Source organism: Erpetoichthys calabaricus, chromosome 2 (genome assembly GCF_900747795.2).
Source record: "Erpetoichthys calabaricus chromosome 2, fErpCal1.3, whole genome shotgun sequence".
Taxonomy (NCBI): domain Eukaryota; kingdom Metazoa; phylum Chordata; class Cladistia; order Polypteriformes; family Polypteridae; genus Erpetoichthys; species Erpetoichthys calabaricus.
The window spans coordinates 25,977,100-26,002,157 of NC_041395.2; the positions used below are offsets into that span (position 1 = coordinate 25,977,100).

The 25,058-nt window shown below is 39.1% G+C and overlaps 2 long non-coding RNA genes across 2 annotated transcripts in view; one reads left to right on the forward strand and one right to left on the reverse strand.

The window, feature by feature from the left end:
• Positions 1 to 1,055, forward strand: part of LOC127526814 (uncharacterized) — a 41,996-nt gene extending 40,941 nt beyond the window's left edge. Inside the window, exon 3 of the long non-coding RNA XR_007934252.1 lies at positions 876 to 1,055. This is a non-coding gene — a long non-coding RNA (uncharacterized LOC127526814). The remainder of the gene's footprint in view (positions 1 to 875) is intronic.
• Positions 470 to 24,486, reverse strand: LOC114645700 (uncharacterized). Its single transcript, XR_003715171.2, has 3 exons — positions 24,319 to 24,486; positions 16,799 to 16,994; positions 470 to 617 (listed from the first exon to the last, which is right to left on the reverse strand). It is a non-coding gene; the product is annotated as an uncharacterized LOC114645700 (long non-coding RNA).
• Positions 24,487 to 25,058: the final 572 nt, after the last annotated feature.

The window sequence follows — 25,058 nt, forward strand, 5'->3', positions numbered from 1 at the left end:
TGGAAAATGGATAGATGGATGGATGGATGGGTTAAATGAAGGGAGCAAACTACACAGGAAAAGGGGAAAATAATAGGAAAGCAACAGAAGAGAGTTAAGCATTTATAACTTTAGAAAAAAACAGACATATTTCTAAATATCTTATAAATGTAAAAAACATGCAGTTGTTTTTTTTCTGAATGAAGAATAAGAGAAGACTAAAAAAGACCATCTAATTAAATGAGACGACTTGTTATTGATTAATATCATTGATTGTGAATCTGGTTGGAACAAAACTCTGCAGCCACAGGGGGTCCCCAGGACTGAGTTTGGGAACCACTGTGCTAATTAAACTGGACTTTTGGGGAAATCACACCTGATGAACTAGGTCTTTAAATGCCTTAAGGTGTAAAATCTACAACAAGTGCAATGACTTGCAAATTATATTACATATGGCATAGCCAACACGAAGCAAACACCAGAGACTGTGTTGTTGAATAGTATTATTTATGTTTTAACATTATAGTTTAACATAAAAGACAATCACATTTATTGATGGCAGTATTCTTCCAAATATGACAGAGAACAAGGATTAAGGCAACAGTCATTGTAGATGTTGAACTTGTTGTAACGTGCACCTAGAAATAAATTAGAAAATGCCACAATTAGTATGCAAGGATCATCGTACACAGTATATAGCAACATGTAGGATAAGTGACAAGCTTCTCACACTCTCTTAGCTAGTAATCAAGGATTTATTGACCCTTCTTTTTTTAAGCTGAAGCCCTGCAATGCCAGTTCTGATCCATCCATCCATTTTCTAACCTGCTGAATGCGAACACAGGGTCACGGGGGTCTGTTGGAGCCAATCCCAGCCAACACAGGGCACAAGGTAGGACAGTTCTGAGCCCTCACTCGCTAATTTTGTGTGCCCTCAGTTACTTAACCAGTCTCTGCTAAGCTGTCGAAGCATGTAAGCATTAGTGGGCAGAATACAGTCTTGTAATATGGATGTATGAGGTAGCACACATGGAGCACTGGACCGCCTCATGGCATCTCAAAGATTATATTGTTACTTTTCTCCTTGCTTCAATCAACACAACCCAAAATGGGCTAGAAAACCTAAGGAGGTGCTTGTTCAATAATCTGAGCCCCATGCATTTGTTTTCTGTATCCTTCAAAAACGTCTTTCACATTTTTGAAAACCGAAGGTTCCGTAGCGCTAACTTAAAGATGTATCCCAGGATGGTTATTGGGCCAAAGAAAAAAGTAAGATGGAACTCCTTCCTATCACCATTAACAAAAGTTGAACAATAGAGAAAATTTTGACAAGAACAGACCATTCATTTCAACAATGCTCATGATTCTTATTCACGTAATTTTTCCAAAGCAACACCAACAGGTTCTGAAGTTCCCTAAAGCCCTACTAATAATTCTTTGCATTTATATAGTGCTTTTCGCACTACTCAAAGTGCTTAGCAATTGCAGGTTAAGGGCCTTGCTCAAGGGCCCAACAGAGCAGAGTCCCTATTCGCATTTACGGGATTCGAACCGGCAACCTTCCGATTGCCAGTGCAGATCCCTAGCCTCAGAGCCACTGGAATTCTTATTAAAGTATTCCTTTTGTCTACAGTTCTCTGTGTAAACAAAACTTTGTAAAATTCCAGTGAAATTATCATTAACTGTTAGGCAAGTAAGAACTAGTAAAAGTATTTTTTGAGTAGGGCCAGGAGATTAGACATAGGCAGAAGGCAAAAATGGGGTCGAAACCGAGAGGTCGAAAAATCGTGCATAGTAACAAAAGTATAAAAAAAATAAATCAGGAGTGGTCTCCCCTAGACTTTATAATTTACTCAGATATGGGATGGATATTTGAGGAGTAAACCGCAATACAATAATTATATTATGTACATTAAAGAACCATCAACAACAAATCAAATCAAATTTATAATATATTGAGCAATTATTATAAAAGTAAAATTGAATCAATTAGACTCTGTAGCTGCATGAATAAAAGGTAAAGTACCACTTCTGGTTAGTGGAAATAGCCAAAAAGTTGATAGAAATCTGCGTTTTCTACCTAATACTTGTATGCAAAATTTGGTTGACCTAACTGAAAGCGTACTGAAGTTATCGTGTTTATACACATACACACAGACAGACAGACACAGAGACATAATTCCAAAAATGGTATTTTTGGACTCAGGGAGTTCTAAAACATCGAAATTCATCAAAATCTCAAAATGGAATTTTTGGAGGATTCCAAGTACTTTCCCTATACTTCGTATACAAGAAAGTCAGGGTGGTCTAAAACGTTGACATTCATCAAAATCTCAACACTGAATCTTTGGACAATTACAATACTTTCTTTATACTACATACAAGAGAAAGTAAAAATGAAGCGAAAGATCCGCACTAAAAAAGAATGTTGAGTAATTAGGTTTGAGAACAAATTCGTTTGACAAAAATCAGTTACATTGTAATCTAGTGGTCATAACCTTCAGGAACACACAGGTCTCTGACCTAATGACGGGAGAAACAAATTAAGGCATCTAAAATATATATATATATATATATATATATATATATATATATATATATATATATATATATATATTTGCCCTTTCATCAGGCAAGATGTAATGAGTTGCCTCAAAAGCTTGCATATTGTAATCTTTTTAGTTAGCCAATAAAAGGTGTCATTTTGCTTGGCTTTTCTCTACTTTAATGACAAAATAAACTACGAGATTAAAGTGGAAAGTTTGAGATTAAAGTTTGACATTTCAAGGTTTTTTTTTGCCACTGCATGCCTATTTTTTGTCTTTTCTCTGTACCCTAATAGGCTTCAATATGACTCAGATGGTGGGCTACAACTTGCCTTTTCACGACAACTTTGATATCTGACAACTTCTTTTTTTAGTTCGGGCACTGTGCGACTTTGTGAACTTGAGCTTTTGAGTTTCTCCGACACTCTATGTCACTCGATCAACTTCCTTTTGTTATTTATACCACTGTTTAAACCAAAAAAAATTTGGTTTTCCTTGCCTCCACTTGGTATTCACTGAACTTCTTCTATTTTCCCCTGTGCTTTTGCCAATATCTTTTCACAGAACGCTGAGATTAAGGGCTATTTTATTGATTTGCATATTCAAAGAGGCATAATTCTGGGAGAGTGGGGAGTGGCAGCAGGCACGTACACGTGCATTAGTTTTTACGCTGACCAGGATTTATGTAGCCGAAGAATGTGGAAGTTGGCGTATGCATAGATTCATGCATCTGGATTTTTTTGTGTATACAAACATTTCCGCTTTTGTCCATACGCCATGTTTTAGTGTGAATTCTACGCCGCCGTTATGCATGAGGCCCCAGGACCAGAGTTCCTAAGGAGGTTAGTGAAAATATATACTATATATGCTCAAATATAAGTCGAGTCTTGAAACCCGAAAAAGTGATCATAAAATCAGACCCGACTTATATACCCGTTCAAAAATGGCACACTTATTTTTTTTTTTTTTAAATCTTCTTGCCTCCTCGAATCTTGCACCAGTTTCTCAGACGCATCAAATTTTGTTGCAGCAGCGCAGTTACCAATTTCTTTCGCTACTTCAACGACGTTTAATTTAAAACCAGCTACATATTTTCTTCTGATTGAATGCTCCATCGTAGATAAGGGATGCTCTTACGATAAAGGTGTATGAGGGTGTAAGATGCAAAAAACACAAATCAGTGCAAACGTTGCTTCGGAATAGTTTGGGTATTACCTTGTGGTCACATAGGCACAATAGAGAGAGAGAGGTTAGAAAAAAAGGCAGTGTGCTCCGTGATTACTCTCTCGGGTGGGCGTTAGCATATCATAATCTCCTGGACCAATAGCGTGAGTTTTCCACAGTCAAGTCCTGACTTATCCACGGAAGAATTTAGTATATACGGTAAACCCTTGACATGTATTTTTAGAACATCACTGTGCACAATAATATTGACATAATATAGTTTGTTCAATCACCTTCTGACAGATAGACCACGACCATTACTGCAATTTCTTTGGAAATGTAAACATTCAGCTGCAGTTCTGAAACATTCTTTCAGTGCATACATGGGCTGAATTTAGAAGGGTGACCAGCTCCTGTAAGTTTGTCAGTAATCTTTCAATGTATTTGAAGTTACCATATAATGCTTTTCAAACACATAGTCATCAAATATTTAGATTATGAATGTTTCTGAATCCATGATTGGTATTGGAAAGCTGTTTCATGAGAAGCTGTTTCTGACTAGATACTGTACACTCTTAAGAATTCAAATAGACATTAGTAGGAATTTTATAATTGGTAACTGGTAGGATGTATTTTTATATTATTGTTCATAGACTGGTGATTGTGGCCATGGGCACACCACATAAGAAAAGCATTGCTTCTGAAATAGTTAAATCTCCACCTACCATTTCATAGCTTTTGCCCTTACATAATTTTTACCACACCCACTCCCTTAATCTTCCTGCATACATTTGCCAATTAATTACATTTTTACAGACTTACTCCAAGCCTTCTGTTCACAACAGCTTTATATGGCATGATTTATTAAATATTTCTGCCTGGTGTGCTACACCTGAAGCAAACTGCAATTAGTTTAGTACAGGATTAAACAAAGAATGTACTGTGAAGAGGAGAGAATACCAGATGAGTAGAAGAACAGAGTGTCTGTACCCATTTAAAAGAAGGAGAAGGGAGTTAGTCAGGATTATGGAAACTATATGGATAAATTTCACATCTAAGGAAAATTCGTGAGAAGGGTTAAGTTTGGAAGAAGACCACCATAGGGAAGGAGCAGTTTGGTTTTATGCCAGGGAGAAGAACAATTGATGCAGTCTTTGCATTGATACAGCTCATAGAGAAGTATCGAGAAAAACAGAAAGCTTTGCATATGGTGTTTACTGTTTTGGAGAGGGCTTATGATAGAGTGTCACATCAAGAGAAGTATGTGAGGATTGTCCAGAATATGTACAGTATGAGGGAATGAGGACTCGGGTGAGGAGCAGTGTTGTGGTAACAGACAGGTTGCCAGTCAGCCTGCACCACGGATCTTCTTTAAGTCCGGACCTCTTTGATCTGGTTATGGATCTGTTGAGTCATGGAATTAAAGACCATTCCCCCTTGGTGCAGGTGTTTTGTTGATGACTGTAGGTTGTGTAGCACCTGAAAGAGGAAGTGGGAAGGAAGTTGGAAGAATGGAGAAGGGCTTTGGAAGATGAGAACTGAAGATAAAGAGGAAGAAGACAGAATATCTGAGGTTTAATGATGATCAGGTTTCAGAAGTTAGCCTGTAGGGGAAAGAATGGATAAATTTAAATATCTAGGATTGGTAGACGAGACAGGGAGTTAGATTCAGAGGTAACCCACAAAGGGTTGTGTTGATGGAACAATTGGAAGAAGGTATCAGGAGTATTGTGTGATTTAAGAATTAAGGCACAGGTTAAAGTTCAGGTTTTAAAGACAGTGGCAGGTCAGCAGTGATATATGTAGCTAACTGTAGGGATAGTAAAGGAGCGTAGGAAAAGAAGACTGTTTGTGTGGAGTTACAAAAAAGAACAGAATAAGCAGTGAGACAAGTGGAAGGTACAACAAAAGTGTTAGAAATTTCTAAGATAGTACAGGAAAGTAGGTCAAAGTGGAATAGACATGCGATGAGGAGAGACAATGAATATGTAGGCAAAAGAGTGATGAGAATAGAAGTACAGGGGAAGAGAAAACAAGGGAGGCCAAAGTTGGCTTCGCTCGCCAACCCCTGTGTTTGGTTTTCCGGATACACACTTTTAAGATTGTTTTTTTCTTTGAATTGTTGCTATTTCATTAGTTTCACTTTTATTTCAGAACTTCTGTAAAAACAATATTTGTAATCTTGCGAGTCCCAATATGCTGAATCTTTTTAATGAGGTCAGGACAGGTTTCCCTGTTTGGAATTTCAGCACAGACAAAACGATCTACATCATCAGCATTTAACAATTTTTTTTACAAAGTAAAAAAGTAAGTAGAGTTCTGCATTGGACTCCTGTCTGTAAAGTCGTGCTATTTTCCTCTCACAGTTCCAAAAGTACATGGGGTTACCAAGGTGATACCCCAGCTTTTGTCTAGGTTTTTGTACAAGGGCTAGACAGAGCATTTTTGACTCCTGGGGTAAATGTAGCTTTTTAAATAAGCAGACAGATAAATATACAGTATATACCTGATCAAAGTAACTAATAAATGCATGTGCGGTAAACTCCGTTTTTGAAATTCTCAAGATTCTTTATTTGTCACATGCATAGTTATACAGGACAACACGCAGTGAAATGCATCCTGATCCGCTTATCAAAAACTGTGCAAAGTTAGAAGAATATCAGTTAGATTAACAAAAAGTCATAGATCGAAAGATAACAGTATAGTAGAACATAATAAATAAGTAAAATTATGTGCATAAAGTAGAATTAAGTGTTAAGGTGCAATAGTGTAGTAATTATTATGCAAAACCAAAGTTAGACTGGTGCATAGTTAAATGAGGCAGTTTGTTTGTTTGTGCTACTGCGATCTTTACTTTCTTTTTTTATATTTTCTAATTTTCCTACTTTCATATCCTTTAACTTTCTCCACATGTGTATAGCCCTGTTTTTTTTTTTTTTTTTAGCCTTTTTAATTTCCCTGGTTTCATAGTCTCTAACCTGCTCTGCATGTGTTTAACGCCAACGTTTGTAAACGTCTTTATGAAGTTCTACTTTGTCATTTTACTCATTGTCTTTAAATTCTGAGCCATACAGTACAATATATAGAACAGAATAAATCCTCAATACAGTATAAAAATAAAAATTCTAGAATTACGGAGTAGAATTTCACGTTAGATGATATCACATAATATGATTTGGATTTGTTTTAAGTCCTGGAGACCTCAGTCATCGAGCTGCCTCCCTCATTTTGCCATTCCACATCTGAAATAGCGCTAATCCGATGAAAGGACCCCTCATTCCCACGTCCCCATTCATCAGGGATGACTTTACCTTTGGCAGGCAATCTACAATTTAAAGAGATTGTTATTTTCTTGTGAATTGTTACATATGCATTATTTTCACTTTTACTTTAAAAACTTTTGTAAAAACAATACTTGTTTCTTTATTTCCTGCCCCGCGCGTGTTTACATCTCTTTCTTCCCAGACTTATAATACTGCTCGTGTTGTGAAGGATGTTGCAGCTGAATGTACGCTAAGGATATGCCTTTGGATCATTTTCTGTCTTTTTCCTGCTTGCTGGCTGCCTCTTCTGCCTGTCGCATGTCGTTGTTTTAAGAGCTCAGAGCACACGATGCTTGCCTGCCAAAAGCAATCCAACAACTGCTAGCTTAGAGGTCTGTTGACTTGTTTTAAATGATGGCTCACTGCCTGGTCTCGCGTGACGTTGTAAAAGCAATGCCTGTCTTTTATTTCTGGCCGCAGGCGTGATTGAATTCTTTCTTGCAGGATGTATAACGCTGCTCGCGTTCGGTTGAGGTAGCTTCTGTTGCGCTTTTTTCATGCCTGTACAGCCGCTGTCCTTTTTGCTACGGCCCTGGGACAATCTCTTGGCACCAAGTCTCATGTTTACGGTCCCAGCGAGACGCACCGTGGCAAGTCTCCTTGGTCTCGCGGGTCTTTAAAATGTCTTTCAAGATTATCGCGTATTGTAGACTTGCATTTTGCTTTTCAGGACAGGAGATTTCTTTTTATAATAGACTAGCAAAATACCCGCGCTTCGCAGCGGAGAAGTAGTGTGTTAAAGAGGTTATGAAAAAGTAAAGGAAACATTTTAAAAATAACGTAACATGATTGTCAATGTAATTGTGTTGTCATTGTTATGAGTGTTGCTGTCATATATATATACATATACACATATACACACACATAGAGATATATTATATATACATATACACATATATTTTTTATATATATATTTTATATATATATATTTTATATACATACATACATATACACACATAGATGCACTTACAATAACATAGAAATCAATATAAACAACATTAACATCATTATCATATGAGAATATGAAGTAATATATAAGAAGCACATTTCATATAAATATAAATTATTAAACAGTAAAATCTTCTTCTATAATTTGCTACCGTGGCTTTTCGTTGGTCTGTCCAGGATTTTAAATCACCTGTAGCTTGCAAACCGTTTCACCTATTGACTTGAAATGTGGTACACATATAATACGTCACGTCCGCTATCCGCTTTATGGGTGATGATTGTATTACTCTTTTTATGTTTATTTTATTTTAGAATCAACTCCTATCTGCGCACACCAGGGCGGCCGTGGGCAGATGCGTATGGTGTATTCACTCCATGTTATCGTGCATTGCGCTGTCACTGGTATTTTGATAAAAGAATTTGAACAATATATAAGAAGCGTATAAATTATTAAACAGTAAAACATTAACATTTAAGAAGTAAAGTTACATTGAGTACTACTGCAGTGCCTTCGGGTATACCTAATTTTTTCTTTGCCCATTACATGCTTAAATGTATACATTTTTTGGTGTACCTACCCGAGAACACGCGACATATAACCCACCGTGGGAGAAGCATGGATTTTAAACACGCGTTGAGTTCGTCTGCTGGTCTCCCTCGTGGAATAACTGGTAATGTTTGACTAAAATCTACAGCGAGTAAAACGACATTACCTCCTTTTTTTTTTTTACGATCTCTGAGATCTTGCTTTTTTCGGATCAAGGCTTCATAAGCTCTTTTATGTTCCATGGTGTACTTAATAAGTACTAATTATCCCAAACCATCATCTTTGAATGTTGCAAGACTTTCGCCTTGTATGTAGATCGGGGTAATTACATTCAATGCATTCCTAGTCTGAATCACAATCTGATTGTATGGGTGGTTACCTGGCACTGTAGGGTTGCCACCCGTCCTTTAAAATACGGAATCGTGCCGCGTTTGAGAATGAAATTGCGCGTCCCGTTTTGAATCAATACTGGATGGGATTTATCCCGTATTTTTTTTAATCATTTTTTTTTTTAAAGCAGCGTCTCATGCAAATCATCCCACACGCATTTTATGAAGATGCCTCCTTTCCTACTTTTGATTGGGTAATACTTGATGTCATCGTTAGTTTGATTGGTGTTTTTAACTGTCCAGTGAGGAGGGCGTGTCTTTTAAGTACAGTCTGCAAAGTGTTGGCACTGAGATGTGGCGTCAGCGCCATAGGTGAAGCCCCTAACGTTGCGGTCAGCAAGTCGGCTAACATCCGCCATGTGCCGTCTTTCAGTTGCGAGAAGCAGATCATAGAATGGTTGAAACTGTTGCCCCTAACGTTGCGCCACGGCGTGTGGTTCGTTTATACCTCGTGTGTTCTCATTAAACTTTTATCTCGCGAATATGTTATTGCAATCCGCAGCGGGAGCGTTTCTATAAACTTAATTTAAACTTACGTTTTACACCGTGCTTTCTTTCCCTTATGAACATGCTTGTATGCTTAACTCGCTCCGTTCTCAATTGTTTAATTAATTTTTTGCTCTTAGCTGTTTGCGGCTCTTCCTCCATTTCCCCCTACTTCGTTCTTTTATCTCGCGAATATGTTATTGCAATCCTTAACGGGAGCGTTTCAATAAAGTGATTGAAAATAGTTTTGCATTTACCTTTTTAGTAAAAGGCGAGCTTTTAAGCCTGAGAAATCAGCCCGTAAATGCACACGTTTAATTGCACATGTGTTAATATGTATGGTTACACAGTATTAAAAGACAGTGAACAACGTCAGTTACCTTTGTTCCCGCGTTTGATAAAAGGTGAGCTTTTAAGCCTGAGAAATCACCCCGTAAATGCACACGTTTAATTGCACATGTGTTAATATGTATGCTTACACAGTATTAAAAGACAGTCAAAAATTAACGTCATTTACCTTCGTTCCCGCGTGTGACTCGTGCTGTAAATCTCTTCCTTGTTTTTAGTTCACGTGATTACGTAGGAGGCGTGATGACGCGATACGTGACTCCGCCTCCTCCATTACAGTGTATGGACAAAAAATATGTTCCAGTTATGACCATTACGCTTTGAATTTCGAAATGAAACCTGCCTAACTTTTGTAAGTAAGCTGTAAGGAATGAGCCTGCCAAATTTCAGCCTTCCACCTACACGGGAAGTTGGAGAATTAGTGATGAGTGAGTCAGTGAGTCAGTCAGTGAGGGCTTTGCCTTTTATTATTATAGATAGATAGAAAGGATTTGATAGAGAAGTAGGTGCAGGGCCGAGCTTAATGGAGAAGATTGATTAAGCACATTGACCCCACATAGGAGTAGAAAAAGATGAAGAGGAAACGAGGAATTTGTGAGATGCTCTTCATTAAAAAAACTGCAATTCTTAGTTATTTGATAGTTTTTAATGTATTTATACCTTTTCAGTGGGTGTGGTTGAACTTTCTGTAAACTATGTAACATTTTGTAAATAGTAATACTGAGTGGCACATTTAAATTTGCCTGGTGTCTTTTTTTTACCATTCCTGGTTCATCTGTATTGTGCATCTAATCGATGCTGTTGGAATATGCCCAGGATACACTTGTGTATCTCTGCCTGTCTCTCTTTAAATACCACACTGTATATTCAGGGCCTTTAGAATGTATTCCAGCCCATTCACTATTTACACATTTTCTTATTTTGCAGCCTTGTGTGAAAATCATTTCAATGAATTCTTAGTCTCATCAAACAGCACTCAAAACCATAGAATGACAGAGCAAAAACAGGATTTTAGACATTTTTTGCAAAATGTATTTAAAAAAACATTGAAATATCACATTTATAAAAGTATTCAGACTCAACTGAAGGACCTTGGCAGCGATTCGAGCTTGGTGTCTCCTTTGGTTTAAAGTGACAAGCTTTACAAGTCTGGAATTGGGGGTTTCCTGTCATTCGTTTCTGCAGATTCTTTCAAATACTGTCATGTTGGATGGAGACCATTGGTGGATTGTGATTTTCAGGTAACTTTACAGATCTTTGATTGGGTTAAAGTCCAGGCTCTGGCTGGGCAACTCAAAGACATTTCTAGAGTTGACCGTAACCCACTCCTGTGTTGTCTTTGCTTTGTGTTTAGGGTCATTGTTCTGTTGGAAGGTGAGCCTTCATCCCAGTCTGATGTCCAGAGTGCTCTGGAACAGGTTTTCATTGAGGATATCTCTTTACGGATTTTCCTCCACCCTGACAAGTCTCCCAGTTCCTGCACTGAAAATCAACACCACAGCATGATGCTGTCATCACCATGCTTCGACACTGTAATATTATTGCACAGGTGATAAGCAATGCCTGGTTTCCTCCAGACCTGATGCTTAGAATTGAGCCCAAACAGTTAAAGATTAATTTATCAGAGTATAGAATCTTGTTTCTCATAGTATGACAGTCATTTACATGTCTTATTGCTCTAAATGGGTTTCCATGTGACTTTCACTGAGAAAAGGCATCTGGCCATTCTGTCAAAAAGACAAGATTAGCGGACTGTTGTAGTGCTGGTTGTTTTTCTAGAAGTTTCTTCCATCTCCACACAGGTTCTCTGGAGCTTAGCCAGAGTGACCGTTACCTCCCTTTTACCCTGATTGCCTAATTTAGTCGGACAGCCAGAGTTAGAAGGAGTTGAAGTTTTTCCAAACTTTTTCAATTTAAAAATTAAGGAGGCCACTGTGGGAATCTTCAATGCTGCATTTTTTGAAGCCTTTCCCCTGATCTTATTTCAATCTTTTTTCAAAGCTCTGCAGGCAATTTCTTCAACCTCATGTTTTTATTTATTTTTTATTTTTTTCTGTAATACACATTTTCAACAGTGGACCTTCTAGAGAGTTATAGACAGGTGTGTGTATTTCCTGCTCCCTCCAATCAATTGAATTGACCACAGGTGGACTCCATATTTTGTCAACGTGATATTTCTGTTATTTATATTTAACAGATTTGCAAAAATTCCTAAAATACTGGTTTTGCTTTGTCATACTGAGGTAATGAGTGATATGTGGAACACAATGAATTTAAATGATTTTAGCTTTTAAGTTTTCAACATATCGAAAATTTATATATATACAGTATATATATATATATATATACAGTATATATATATATATATATATATATATATATATATGTATATATCCAAAATCCAGTGTTGTCTGTCTGTATGTCTGTCTGCTTCTCACGAGAAAACTTCTTAAGAGATTTACATTGTGTTTCTTTCTATAATTTGCTTAAACATTTCGGTTGATTTTGCGACTTCTCTCATCGCACTAAATATCATAGTTCTCTTGCAGGAGCGATTTGTTTGCGTTTTGGAGTGTACCTCATGGTTATAGTTAACAAAAAAACTAAAATCAAAACTGAGACTATTGTTAAAAAAACATTTTTGTAAACTGAAATAAAATAATTAACAAAGCCGAAATGAAAACTAAAACTAAACGAAACTGTTAAAGTAGCTGGAAAGACTAACTGAAATAAAATAATAATATACTAAAATATTTTTAGTTTTCATTTTTGAATGAATATTCTTGCCGTTAGTCTTTAACCCTTGTAACCTTTAACTCTTAAACAGAAAGTCATCCACCATGAGCCGCCGCATATATCCATCCAGTGAACGGCGGCTGGTGATGGAGGGCGGGTGTTCACAAAGCATTTGCAGTGACAGAGCAAGATGAATACAGGCTTGTCAAGTGTGTGAAATAGAAAGCGATTTACTGTGCCACCTTTCTTTGTGTTTGATGTAATTCAAATGCCTGAAATCGGAATGTGCTGATCAACTGAACCTTTACTGTATGGACATAAAAAATCACAAGAGAGTAACGTTTCAGTTTATTTCTCAGGTGCCTGCTTTTTGTTGACTATAATTCACCTGCCACAGGAGAAATCCTTTCTAAATATAAAATGGCACTGATCGAGAGACTGACGGTCATCATACGAGATCAGCATATTGATACTGACCAATCACTTTTGTGTTAAAATAGTTGCATTGCAAACCTTGTAAAATTCCTGAGTTAGCAATCTCTCTACTGAACTACAGGTAGGTAGGCGAAGAGAGTCAGCCAACTGGTGAAAAACTAAACCTACTAATGTGTTTTTGTATTTATTCTAAATGTATTAATTTATTTTTTTTAGTTTATATTCACAGCTCAAAATATCTGATATTGTGAAAATAATCCAGTAGCAGAATTATGTTTTAAAACATTTGTCCCCTTTTTTTCAATTTTTCTCTCTCTCTCAAAATAGATAATTGAAATATCATATTCTTCTTATTCTTAACATCAGCCATATCATACATACAGTATTGCATAACAGGGATTTTCCCTGCCTTACATCTAAACCTGCTAGGGTAGGCTCCAGGTTCCTGCGATCCTGCCCTGGATAAACAGGTTTAGATAATGTATATATTGGTCCTAATCTCAGATGCTGTGTTTGTCATTTTGTGCCCATCCATACACCAATTACCTGCTTTTGCTCTGTTCATTAAGGATTTACTGTTCTTATGTGGGGCGGCACGGTGGTGCAGTGGTAACGCTGCTGCCTCACAGTTAGGAGACCTGGGTTCACTTCCCGGGTCCTCCCTGCGTGGAGTTTGCATGTTCTCCCCGTGTCTGCGTGGGTTTCCTCCGGGCGCTCCGGTTTCCTCCCACAGTCCAAAGACATGCAGGTTAGGTGCCTTGGCGATCCTGAATTGTTCCTAGTATGTGCTTTGTGTGTGTGTGTGTGTGCTCTGCCCAGGGTTTGTTTCCTGCCCTGTGTTGGCTGGGATTGGCTCCAGCAGACCCCAGTGACCCTGTAGTTAGGATATAGCGGGTTGGATAATGGATGGATGTTCATATGCGTGGGCTATTCAAGTCTCACTACTCCTAACCTTGACACTAAATGGACCTGCCTCTTACTGCCCAGCACCTCATCTTACAAGTCAGTCCCGTTTTGGACTCCACACAAGCCATTTTTTTTTTGAGACAGATAATTGTTGCGGCTGTCGACAATATATGGGGTGGATCCCCAAACCTTTTTTCTTGTTTGCCTATTTTCTTACTATATATATATAGTGAAACAGGACAGTGAAGAGGAACCTGTCTGGCTCCCTAGTCCTGACGTCATGCTTCCCCCTCCCTTCGGCCCACAGCCTCTGTCTCAGATTAGCGTAAATATATCGCTCCTGCAAGCGAACTATGATTCTTAGTGCGATGAGAGAAGTCGCAAAATGTTCAAGCAAATTCTAGAGAAAAAAAACCATCTAAATCCATTAAGTAGTTCTCTCCTAAAAAGCGGAGAGAACTACTTAACAGATTTAGATCCGGTCTCTCCTGAAAAGCAGACAGACAGACAGACTAATGTTGGATTTTTTGTATAGAGAGATGAATATATATATAAAATACTTAGGCATTATACAGAATCTGCGGTGGGTTGGCACCCTGCCTGGGATTGGTTCCTGCCCTGTGCCCTGTGTTGGTTGGGATTGGCTCCAGCAGACCCCCGTGACCCTGTGTTCGGATTCAGCGGGTTGGAAAATGGATGGATGGATGGATTATACAGAATGATAAATACTATTTAGGCAAAGCATAGATTTCCTAGGCATCCTAAACCATGCCTAATTTCACACATTGATGGTAACATATGTTTTTTTTTTATATATAACCATATGTATAGTCATGCATTTGAGTCTGAAGATCACCTTATCGATTCTGACCAAGTATGCAGTACCACCCCAATACAGGAGGAGGCACTGTAGCTGTCTGTCTTGACCCAAGAAGCTGGCTGACCACACTCTCATCACTTCCTCAAGCCTTCCGGTCTGAAACATGTAAAAAGAACCAGTCCCCAGACTCCCAGCAGGGTGGTGCTCCCAGTTAGATGGAAGTAGAAGAAGATTTTATATACTAGTGCCCCTGTGTGTCTGTTTATTTAATTGCAGTTTTTGATTTAGGAAGAAATATTCAATGGGGTGGCCTGGTTGGCACTTCAACTGTTGTTGGGACTCTGGAATTTCAAGTTGTTCATAGATAGATAGATAGATAGATAGATAGATAGATAGATAGATAGATAGATAGATAGATAGATAGATAGATAGATAGATAGATAGATAGATAGATAGATAGATAAAGAAGGCACTATACAATAGATAGATAGATAGATAGATAGATAGATAGATAGATAGATAGATAGATAGATAGATAGATAGATAGATAGATAGATAGATAGATAGATAGATAGATAGATAGATAGATAGATAGATAGATAGATAGATAGATAGATAGATAGATATAAAAGGCACTATACAATAGATAGATAGATAGATAGATAGATAGATAGATAGATAGATAGATAGATAGATAGATAGATAGATAGATAGATAGATAGATAGATAGATAGATAGATAGATAAAGAAGGCACTATACAATAGATAGATAGATAGATAGATAGATAGATAGATAGATAGATAGATAGATAGATAGATAGATAGATAGATAGATAGATAGATAGATAGATAGATAGATAGATATAAAAGGCACTATACAATAGATAGATAGATAGATAGATAGATAGATAGATAGATAGATAGATAGATAGATAGATAGATAGATAGATAGATAGATAGATAGATAGATAGATAGATAGATAGATAGATAGATAGATAGACACAAACACACATGCACATTGTTCTGAACACACACCAGAATGACTATATAGCAAGAAAATTAAAAACAAAGAAAACTTCTGACTTGTCTGTCCCAGTCACTGTGAGGTATTATGCAGATGTATGGCTGTTGGTATAAAGGAGTCCCCATAGTGTTTCTTGACACACTTCTGCAGAACAATTCATTAGTGTACTTTCAAATATCATTTATTTCTTTTAGAAGTATTGGTAAAATCATATCATGCCATGAAGTGGTGTTCATATTCCATGCACGTACAATCTAAAAATGCTGATCTTTAATGGCACTTTATGGTTTTTTACAGAGTTTTGTGGTTCCTAGTAAAAGTATTGCTTGTCAAAGCACTATTTTATTCTGGGATGGGTTCTTTGTATATGAAGTTGATTCTTTATGCTTTGAAAAACTTCCTAATATGTAGAAAAAAACTGAAATATTTAACATATGGTAGTCTACAAGACACTAAGAGATTAAGAAAACCTGGACTTAGTTTTATTTTTTAACAGTCTATAGCACTAAGCACCTGTAAGTCTTCAGTTGTAATGTTTAAATGCAGCTTCTGTTCACATCTACCTGAAGCTTTCAATATATTTTTTTCTTATTTGAAATGTACTTATTCTTACATTTCTTACTGATTTTATTTACTAATTTTACCTGATTTTTCTGTTGTGCCTTAGGGGACTTTATTAGTCCCCAACAAGATTGTGGGGGTTGCTGGAGCTTATCCTGGATAGCATAGGGCCTAGGCAGAACCAAGTCCTGGACAGTGTGCCAGTTCATTACAGGGTGAACACAGACACACACACACCTTAAGCACAAACTATGGCCAATTTCACCTAACCTGCATATCTTTAGACTGTGGGAGGAACACCCCCCCCCCCCCCCCCCCCCCCAGATACGGGGAGAACGTGCAAACTCCATGCAGGGAGGTCCTGAAATGCCATCCCTGGTTTTCATACTTTGAGGCAGGAACACTACTACTGTGCAACCCTTCTTAATTATTCATTCCAATGTAAAGTGCAGAACTGAAATGAAATGTAGGTGCAAAGTTTTTGACCCAATAACCCAAATTTAAAATGCTTTAGTAAATTTTTCAGAATCCTAACTGTACATTAAGCTACAAATGAACACAAAAACATTTAGTATTTGTTCTTACGGTTGGGCTTCTTGCCTGGATTGCACCTAAAGCTAAAATCTCCACAAACAAATTGTAAGGCATCAACAAGGTCACCCCCACAAAGGCGTTTGGTAGGAGTAGAATGGACAACTGGAAAGGTTAAGAGAAGAAGAAAAGCCACCAGGCAGGAGACTCTGTAGTACAGGACCATTCTGGCTGAAGGTTTTAGAAAGCACTGCAAAATAAAAAGGAAGAATAAAACCAATGAGGTTCAACAGTGATATCAGCCATTGCAATCATCTTCTTTGTCAGGAACTTTGTCACATCTGTAAAGAACTGTTGTGTCTGAATTTCAGAGAAATCAAAAAATAAATTTAAATGCAGATGATTTTTAAACACAGACCTCTTTCCTTTGTACTTTAAACTTCTGAAATCACGGAAGGGTTTATAAAAGTAAAAAAGCTAACGCATGCATAAACAGATGCTCCTGCAGTCAATGGACCGACTTTTTCAAAAGTTTTGCAATGTCACACACATGCGCAAGGAAGGCAGGTAAAGGGCTCAAAATAAGGTAATTCCTGATAAGACCATGGGGTGGCAGAGTACATTGATCCTTTTTCTTATCTCCTCGCAGACCAAATGCGGGAAATTCCACCTGGCTCCACCCTAGAAGATGTCACTTCTGGTTCCACCTTCCAAGAAGTTGCAACTCGATGACCTAATTTCCGGTTCAGGTCTAGATCCTTCCTCTTCCTACCGTTCTACTATAGAGCCGCCATGTTTACTAACCTGGGCAGTTCTGTTTTGGACTCTTGTGTGTAAAAACCATTTTTCTCAGATTTTGCAGCCAATTGTCAAGTATACGGGAGGCTGCCCCAAACCTCTTTGTGTGTCAAGGCTTGATTATTTAGCATAGAATCCTGAAAAAAATTTTCATGATTATGAAAGACAGCTTCAACATGAACAAAAATATGTTTCTGATTGGCTGTATCATGTAGGAATTTAGGGAAAACATGACATAATCATTTTTTTTGAATTTAGAGTGTTTAGTCACTTAATGATAGTGAAATTGCATTGGTTCAATTGAGCTAAAAATGTATCTTTAGCAATATGATGTACTTCGTGGCTTTGCATGATGCCTTCCAAATGCAATGCTTGAGACAGATTCTCCGTGTCTCACTCCGCGACCGCCTCCGAAACGAGACAATCAGAGAAAGGTGTGATCAACAGGCATTGATCGCGGAGGAAATTCAAAAACGTCGATTAAGATGGATCGGCCACATCTGTAGGATGGATGGAAATTGACTACCGCACAAACTCCTATGGAGAAAACGTCCTCCCGATTGGAGGATACAACAACAAGCACCAAAGATGACATGGTTGAAACACGTAGAGAACGATCTAAAGAACCAGCGACTGACAACAATCGAAGCAAGAACCGTCGCAACCGATCGACTAGCATGGAAGAGTGTGGTGAACAGAGCACAGAATCCAGCGGCACCAACAGCAGCGTATTGGCTAAGAGGTCGACCTCCTTTCCAAACACCAGCTATGGAATAAAGAAGAGAAGAAGAAGAAGAAGCATGATGTCAGCCACTTGGACAATAGTTGGGTGTTCTGCAGATGCCAAGAAAACTCTCAACATTATTCCTGAGTATCTTTCATGTGCTTTCCTCCAGCCTGGCTAACAGTTCTTCAAAAATCTTGTCATTGAAAATGTGGACCAACAAAAATGTCTTCCTTAATAATTTTTTTACATTTATATAGCACTTTTCTTACTACTCAAAGCGCTCTCCACGCAGGGAGGACCCGGGAAGCGAACCCGGGTCGCCTAACTGCGAGGCAGCAGCACTACCACTGTGCCAATGGGCCGCCTTAATCTTGGTGTCACTTATTCATGGAAGCATTTTCCCTCAAATGTCAGATTCCTTCACCCACCTATCCCGACCGGGATAAAACAAAGATCATGAACCGGTTGGGAGGCCAATTAAAAGGAAGGACTAAGGGAGATGGGCACTGATGAATATTTTCTCTGGTGCCTTGCAGTATGCAGGATTCCACACAGCTCATGCTGGGACCTGTAGTCCTGTGAGGCAGCCCTGTTGGGTCTCTTGGGAGCCACCGGAGATTCATAATCCCTACTTTTCCAAATCCAAATCATATTATGTGATATCATATACTGGTAAATTCTGCTAACTCCCACAGTCCAAAGACATGCAGGTTAGGTGCATTGTGTGTGTGTGTGTGTGTGTGCCCTGCGGTGGGATGACACCCTGCCTGGGGTTTTTATTTATTTATTTTTTTTTGTTCTTTATTTTGCCTTATACAATTTCTTGTATTAGGAATTTGTTAGTTTTCGCATACCCCTTGGGGTCAGAGCACAGGTCCAGCGCCCCTGGAGCAATTACAGGTTAAGGGTCTTGCCAAAGGGCCCAGCAGAGTAGGATCTCTTTTGGCAGTGACAGGGATTCGAACCGGCAACCTTCGGGATACCAGCGCAGATCCTTAGCCTCAGAGCCACCACTCCGCCAGGTTTGTTCCTTCCTTGCACCCTGTGTTGGCTGGGATTGGCTCCAGCAGACCCCCGTGACCCTGTGTTAGGATATAGTGGGTTGGATAATGACTGACTGACTGACTGTATTGAGGATTACTTGTGTTCTGTTCTGTGTATTGTATTGTATTGTATTGACCTCCCTTCTTTTTGACACCCACTGCACGCCCAACCTACCTGGACAGGGGTCTATTTTTAAATTGCCTTTCCCAAGGATTCTTCCATTTTTTCCCAACAAGGGTTTTTTTGGGGAGTTCTTCCTTGTCTTCTTAGAGAGTCAAGGCTGGGGAGCTGTCAAGAGGCAGGGCCTGTTAAAGCCCATTGTGGCACTCTTTGTGTGATTTTGGGCTATACAAAAATAAATTGTATTGTATTGTACTTTAGTAGAAATTCCAGTTGACCCGAAAGTATTTTTTGTTGGGCTATACCCTAGCACTGAAAGTACACCCAGGTCCAAAATAAAAGAGACCATTCTACCTCATCCCAGTCGAGTTGGAGTCAGGTATGGAGGACAAACAAAGCTCGCCTGAGAGGTGTGGAGGAGAAGACAGAGAAAGAAAGAGAGAAGAATTATGTAGTTTATGTCACATTTGGTGCATTTCTTTAAGGTATTCTTGTGAATAAACCATTTATTTGTACTGGGACTTGCGCCTGTCTAGGGTTTGGTGCGCTGCAATGTTCCCTAGGGGTCACAGAGAAAATCACAGAAATAAGAAACTGCAATAAATGGTACATGATGGCAAAAGTTAAAGGTGATTCACAGGCCAAAATCTATAAGATACTCCCAAAAGCTTGTCTAGTGTACTGAAAAGAGAACTGGTAGGTGAATCAGGAACAGTCATTACCTCGATATCACACACAGGCAACTAATCATTGCAAAGTATCTGATCCTCATGCCGGCCAAAGAGCCTTGGGTTTGTTTGTTTATCCCACCATGGGCCACAACAGGGTACACCAGTCTGCTATGCTACTTATAAATATGGTGCTTCTCGAAACCTGGAAGACGTTTCAGATTGAACAGCTTTATTGGCATAGTGTGACCAAGCACTTGACTACAGGAAGACAGCTACAACCTAATGACAGACAGGGGGAACTAGGATGTGACAAATAGAGAGACATGGACCTTGTGTGGAGTAAGACCTATAAATATCTGGGAGTGCAGTTGGATGATAAATTAGACTGGACTGCCAATACTGATGCTCTGTGCAAGAAAGGACAGAGCCGGTTATACTACCTTAGAAGGCTGGCGTCCTTCAACATCTGCAATAAGATGCTGCAGATGTTCTATCAGACAGTTGTGGCGAGCGCCCTCTTCTACGCAGTGGTGTGCTGGGGAGGCAGCATAAAGAGGAAAGACGCCTCACGCCTGGACAAACTGGTGAGGAAGGCAGGCTCTATTGTTGGCATGGAGCTAGACAGTTTAACATCTGTGGCAGAGCGAAGGGCGCTCAGCAGGCTCCTATCAATTATGGAGAATCCACTGCATCCACTTAATAGTATCATCTCCAGACAGAGGAGCAGCTTCAGCGACAGACTGCTGTCACCGTCCTGCTCCACTGACAGATTGAGGAGATCGTTCCTCCCCCAAACTATGCGACTCTTTAATTTCACCGGAGGGGGTAAACGTTAACATTTAACATTATACATAGTTATTGTCTGTTTTTCACCTGCATTATTATCATTCTTTAATTTAATATTATTTATTGTATCAGTATGCTGCAGCTGAAGAATGTGAATTTCCCATTGGGATTAATAAAGTATCTATCTATCTATCTATCTATCTATCTATCTATCTATCTATCTATCTATCTATCTATCTATCTATCTATCTGTCTGTCTGTCTGTCTGTCTGTCTGTCTGTCTGTCTGTCTGTCTGTCTATCTATCTATCTATCTATCTATTTATCTATCTATCTATCTATCTGTCTGTCTGTCTGTCTGTCTGTCTGTCTGTCTGTCTATCTATCTATCTATCTATCTATCTATCTATCTATCTATCTATCTGTCATTGTGTAACACAACAAAATCACTTTTTGTGACAGCCCCAAGGTGCATTTAAAGAAAAGTCAGATAATTCCAAATATGTCGTATACAGTGTTAAGTGATCGAGTAACCAGAGCAAATTATTATTGCTCAAAGTACAGCAGCATAAATTGTTATTGCACCTGTTAATGAATAGTACATTACATATTCTATATTGTATTACATTAGTATATAGTACATTACCATCCATCCATCCATTTTCCAACCCACTGAATCCGAACACAGGGTCACGTGGGTCTGCTGGAGCCAATCCCAGCCAACACAGGGCACAAGGCAGGAACCAATCCTGGGCAGGGTGCCAACCCACCGCAGGACACACACACAAACACACCCACACACCAAGCACACACTAGGGCCAATTTAGAATCACCAATCCACCTAACCTGCATGTCTTTGGACTGTGGGAGGAAACCGGAGCGCCCGGAGGAAACCCACGCAGACACGGGGAGAACATGCAAACTCCACGCAGGGTGGACCCGGGAAGCGAACCCAGGTCTCCTAACTGCGAGGCAGCAGCGCTACCACTGTGCCACCATGCCGCCCAATTGTACCCATATAGCTTATTCGCACATGTTCAATTAAAAATGATCTCAGAGTGAGGAGATTCAGACTTCAGAAAGTTTATGGCAGATGGGAAAAAGCTATTTTTTAGCTTAACTTATCACTGCCAATATAGCAGACCTGCATGTCTTTGGACAGTGGGAGGAAACCCATGCAGACCTGAGAAGAATATGCAAACTCCACAAAGGGAGCATGAACTCATCTGGTCTCTTTACTGCAAGGCAGCAGAGCTACCACTGTGTCACCGTGAGCGCAAAATTAGAACAATAGAACAATCTAGATGAGAACAGACCATTCAGCCCAACAAAGTTTGACAGTCCTATCCAATTAATTCTTCCAAAAACACAATATGGTTAGTAATAATAAATAACAGTAACAATGATAAATATATCTTTCCAAATCATAAACTTTGATTTGGATTTTTCTCTCGGACATCATTCAAATTGGGAGATGTTATAACGGAAAGTGGAGTGAATCTATGTTAGAAGATGTCTGACGGTCATTACAGCATGAAACACCTAAGTGGATTTAAAAAGCAAAAAACAAATATCATGTGACTACCTTATGCAGCTGATAATTATATTTGAAACAGTTATATGTGCAATGAGAAATCAAGCAAAATAACACCTTTTATTGGATAACTAAACAGATTAAAATATACAAGCTTTCGAGGAAACTCAGGCCCCTTCTTCGGACTTCTCATTGCATCCGTAATGGCTAACACGGTTCAACAACCTACTAATACAGGTGACAGTGGTGGCTCTGAGGCTAGAGATCTACACTGGCAATCGGAAGGTGTAAATGCCAATAGGAACTCTGCTCTGTTGGGCACTTGAGCAAGGCCCTTAATCTGCAATTGCTGAGCGCTTTGAGTAGTGAGAAAAGCGCTATATAAATGCAATGAATTATTATTATTATAACACAAACAATTATATTTGTAATTTATCAGTATTTTTCAAGTCAGTCACTCAGTCATCATCCAACCCGCTATAACCTAACACAGGGTCACGGGGGGTCTGCTGGAGCCAATCCCAGCCAGCACAGGATGCAAGGCAGGAACAAACCACGGGCAGGGCGCCAACCCACCACAGGACACAAACACACACACCAAACACACACTAGGGACAATTTAGAATCGCCAATGCATCTAACCTGCATGTCTTTGGACTGTGGGAAGAAACTAAAATCTTAATATAAAAATATATTTTTTTTCTCCAAATACTGTTTTTGTTTTCCATTTTAAACCTTCATATCTGATAAACTGGGTGAGACAGAGTAATTCTGTTGCCAGATCTGGTTTTAGCACCTTCACGTGTATAAAGTAAAAAAAAAATTTGACGGGAGCTGATTCTTTTTTTTGGGCGGCACGGTGGCGCAGTGGGTAGCGCTGCTGCCTCGCAGTTGGGAGACCTGGAGACCTGGGTTCGCTTCCCGGGTCCTCCCTGCGTGGAGGTTGCATGTTCTCCCCGTGTCTGCGTGGGTTTCCTCCGGGCTATCCGGTTTCCTCCCACAGTCCAAAGACATGCAGGTTAGGTCGATTGGCGATTCTAAATTGGCCCTAGTGTGTGCTTGGTGTGTGGGTGTGTTTGTGTGTGTCCTGCGGTGGGTTGGTACCCTGCCCAGGATTGGTTCCTGCCTTGTGCCCTGTGTTGGCTGGGATTGGCTCCAGCAGACCCCCGTGACCCTGTGTTCGGATTCAGCGGGGTGGAAAATGGATGGATGGATGATTCTTTTTTCTTTCCAGACCTTCTAAATAAGAAACTCCAGTTGAAACAAAACCCTGTTTCAGGATTGAACTTGAGGACCACTGCTCTGAAGACTTTTTAGGTATTTATATCGACCTGCTATGTCCAAACACCCACTGGTGCGGGGGGATTTACGACGGAAGTTTTATTCAGCCGGCACCACTCGTCGACAGCCACATATGTTAGAATATGATTAGAGTTGCAAAGATGAACAAATTAGATGCATTACACCTGTTCTTTAAGATTACAAGATTCTACCTTGCTTGAAACATCTGGTAGTAAATTCTGGAAAAGTCGTGTCCCATCTCCATAAACGGATTTACAAATATTAATAATCCAAGTCTGGCAGGGTTTGTAACACATAACTCAGTAACATTTGTCTAAGAAGGAAAAAGTTCTGTCATATTTTGTAAGAACTTCATTTCATATGTTTAACTGAAATTTGAATTCTGTACAATAACATTTTAGATTTTCATAATTATCGCATATTGACTTTTCCACCTTTCCAAGTCTAGGATGAGAAATTACATTTAATTTTAATGAGACAATTTAATAAACTAAATGTTATGTAAGAGAAAAGCTATCATTTTAGCACTATAGCATTACTTAACATTGTAATAATGTTAAACATGATTTAAAATGAACTTGATTAATTATTACCCTTTGAAAGAATAGAAGCAGCAGGTTCCTCTTGTTATTGCTGCAAGTCTCTGGTGTGTTTTGCACTAACCACCCTGTGTTATATTTAAAGGCTTTTCATATCATCAGCCGAATATTTACAGTTGACTTTGCCTGGAGGCGGTACGTCCTTTTCACACAGACGTTCCAATAGTTGTTTTTTTGAGAGGTGAAGTGGTGTCACGCGGTGGTCAGTGCTGGGTCTGCTGTTATTTGTAATATATATATAAATGATTTGGATAGGAACATAAATAACATGCTGCTTAAGTTTGCAGATCATACCAAACTTGGTGGATTGGCAGATAATTTGGAATCCATTGAATCACCGCAAAGGGACTCTGGACAGCTTGGGCAGATTTGGGGAAGATGACATTTAATTAAGTTCATGTAAAGTATTAGGGACACATTCATTAAAACATGAAATTAAATTTTATCTCAGTCATCCGAGCAACCAAAAAGAATCATTTTTGGGTGGCGCATTCCTTTAAGAACACTTTCCTTGACACAGCATGCGATGCAAACCTGGACACAACTTTAGTGATGTGATATTTGTTGGGTCATTTAGAATTTTCAGGTCTTCCCTCACCCAAGTTATTAAGACATGACTTTTTCTTCCAAGTTGTGCTCCCCACTATGGTTCTCCTCTCCTAATCCACAGCCACCTAGAGGCAACCTCAGTGGCCTCCTTGGCTATCTTTCTGGCCGTTCTCTTGTTGGCACCA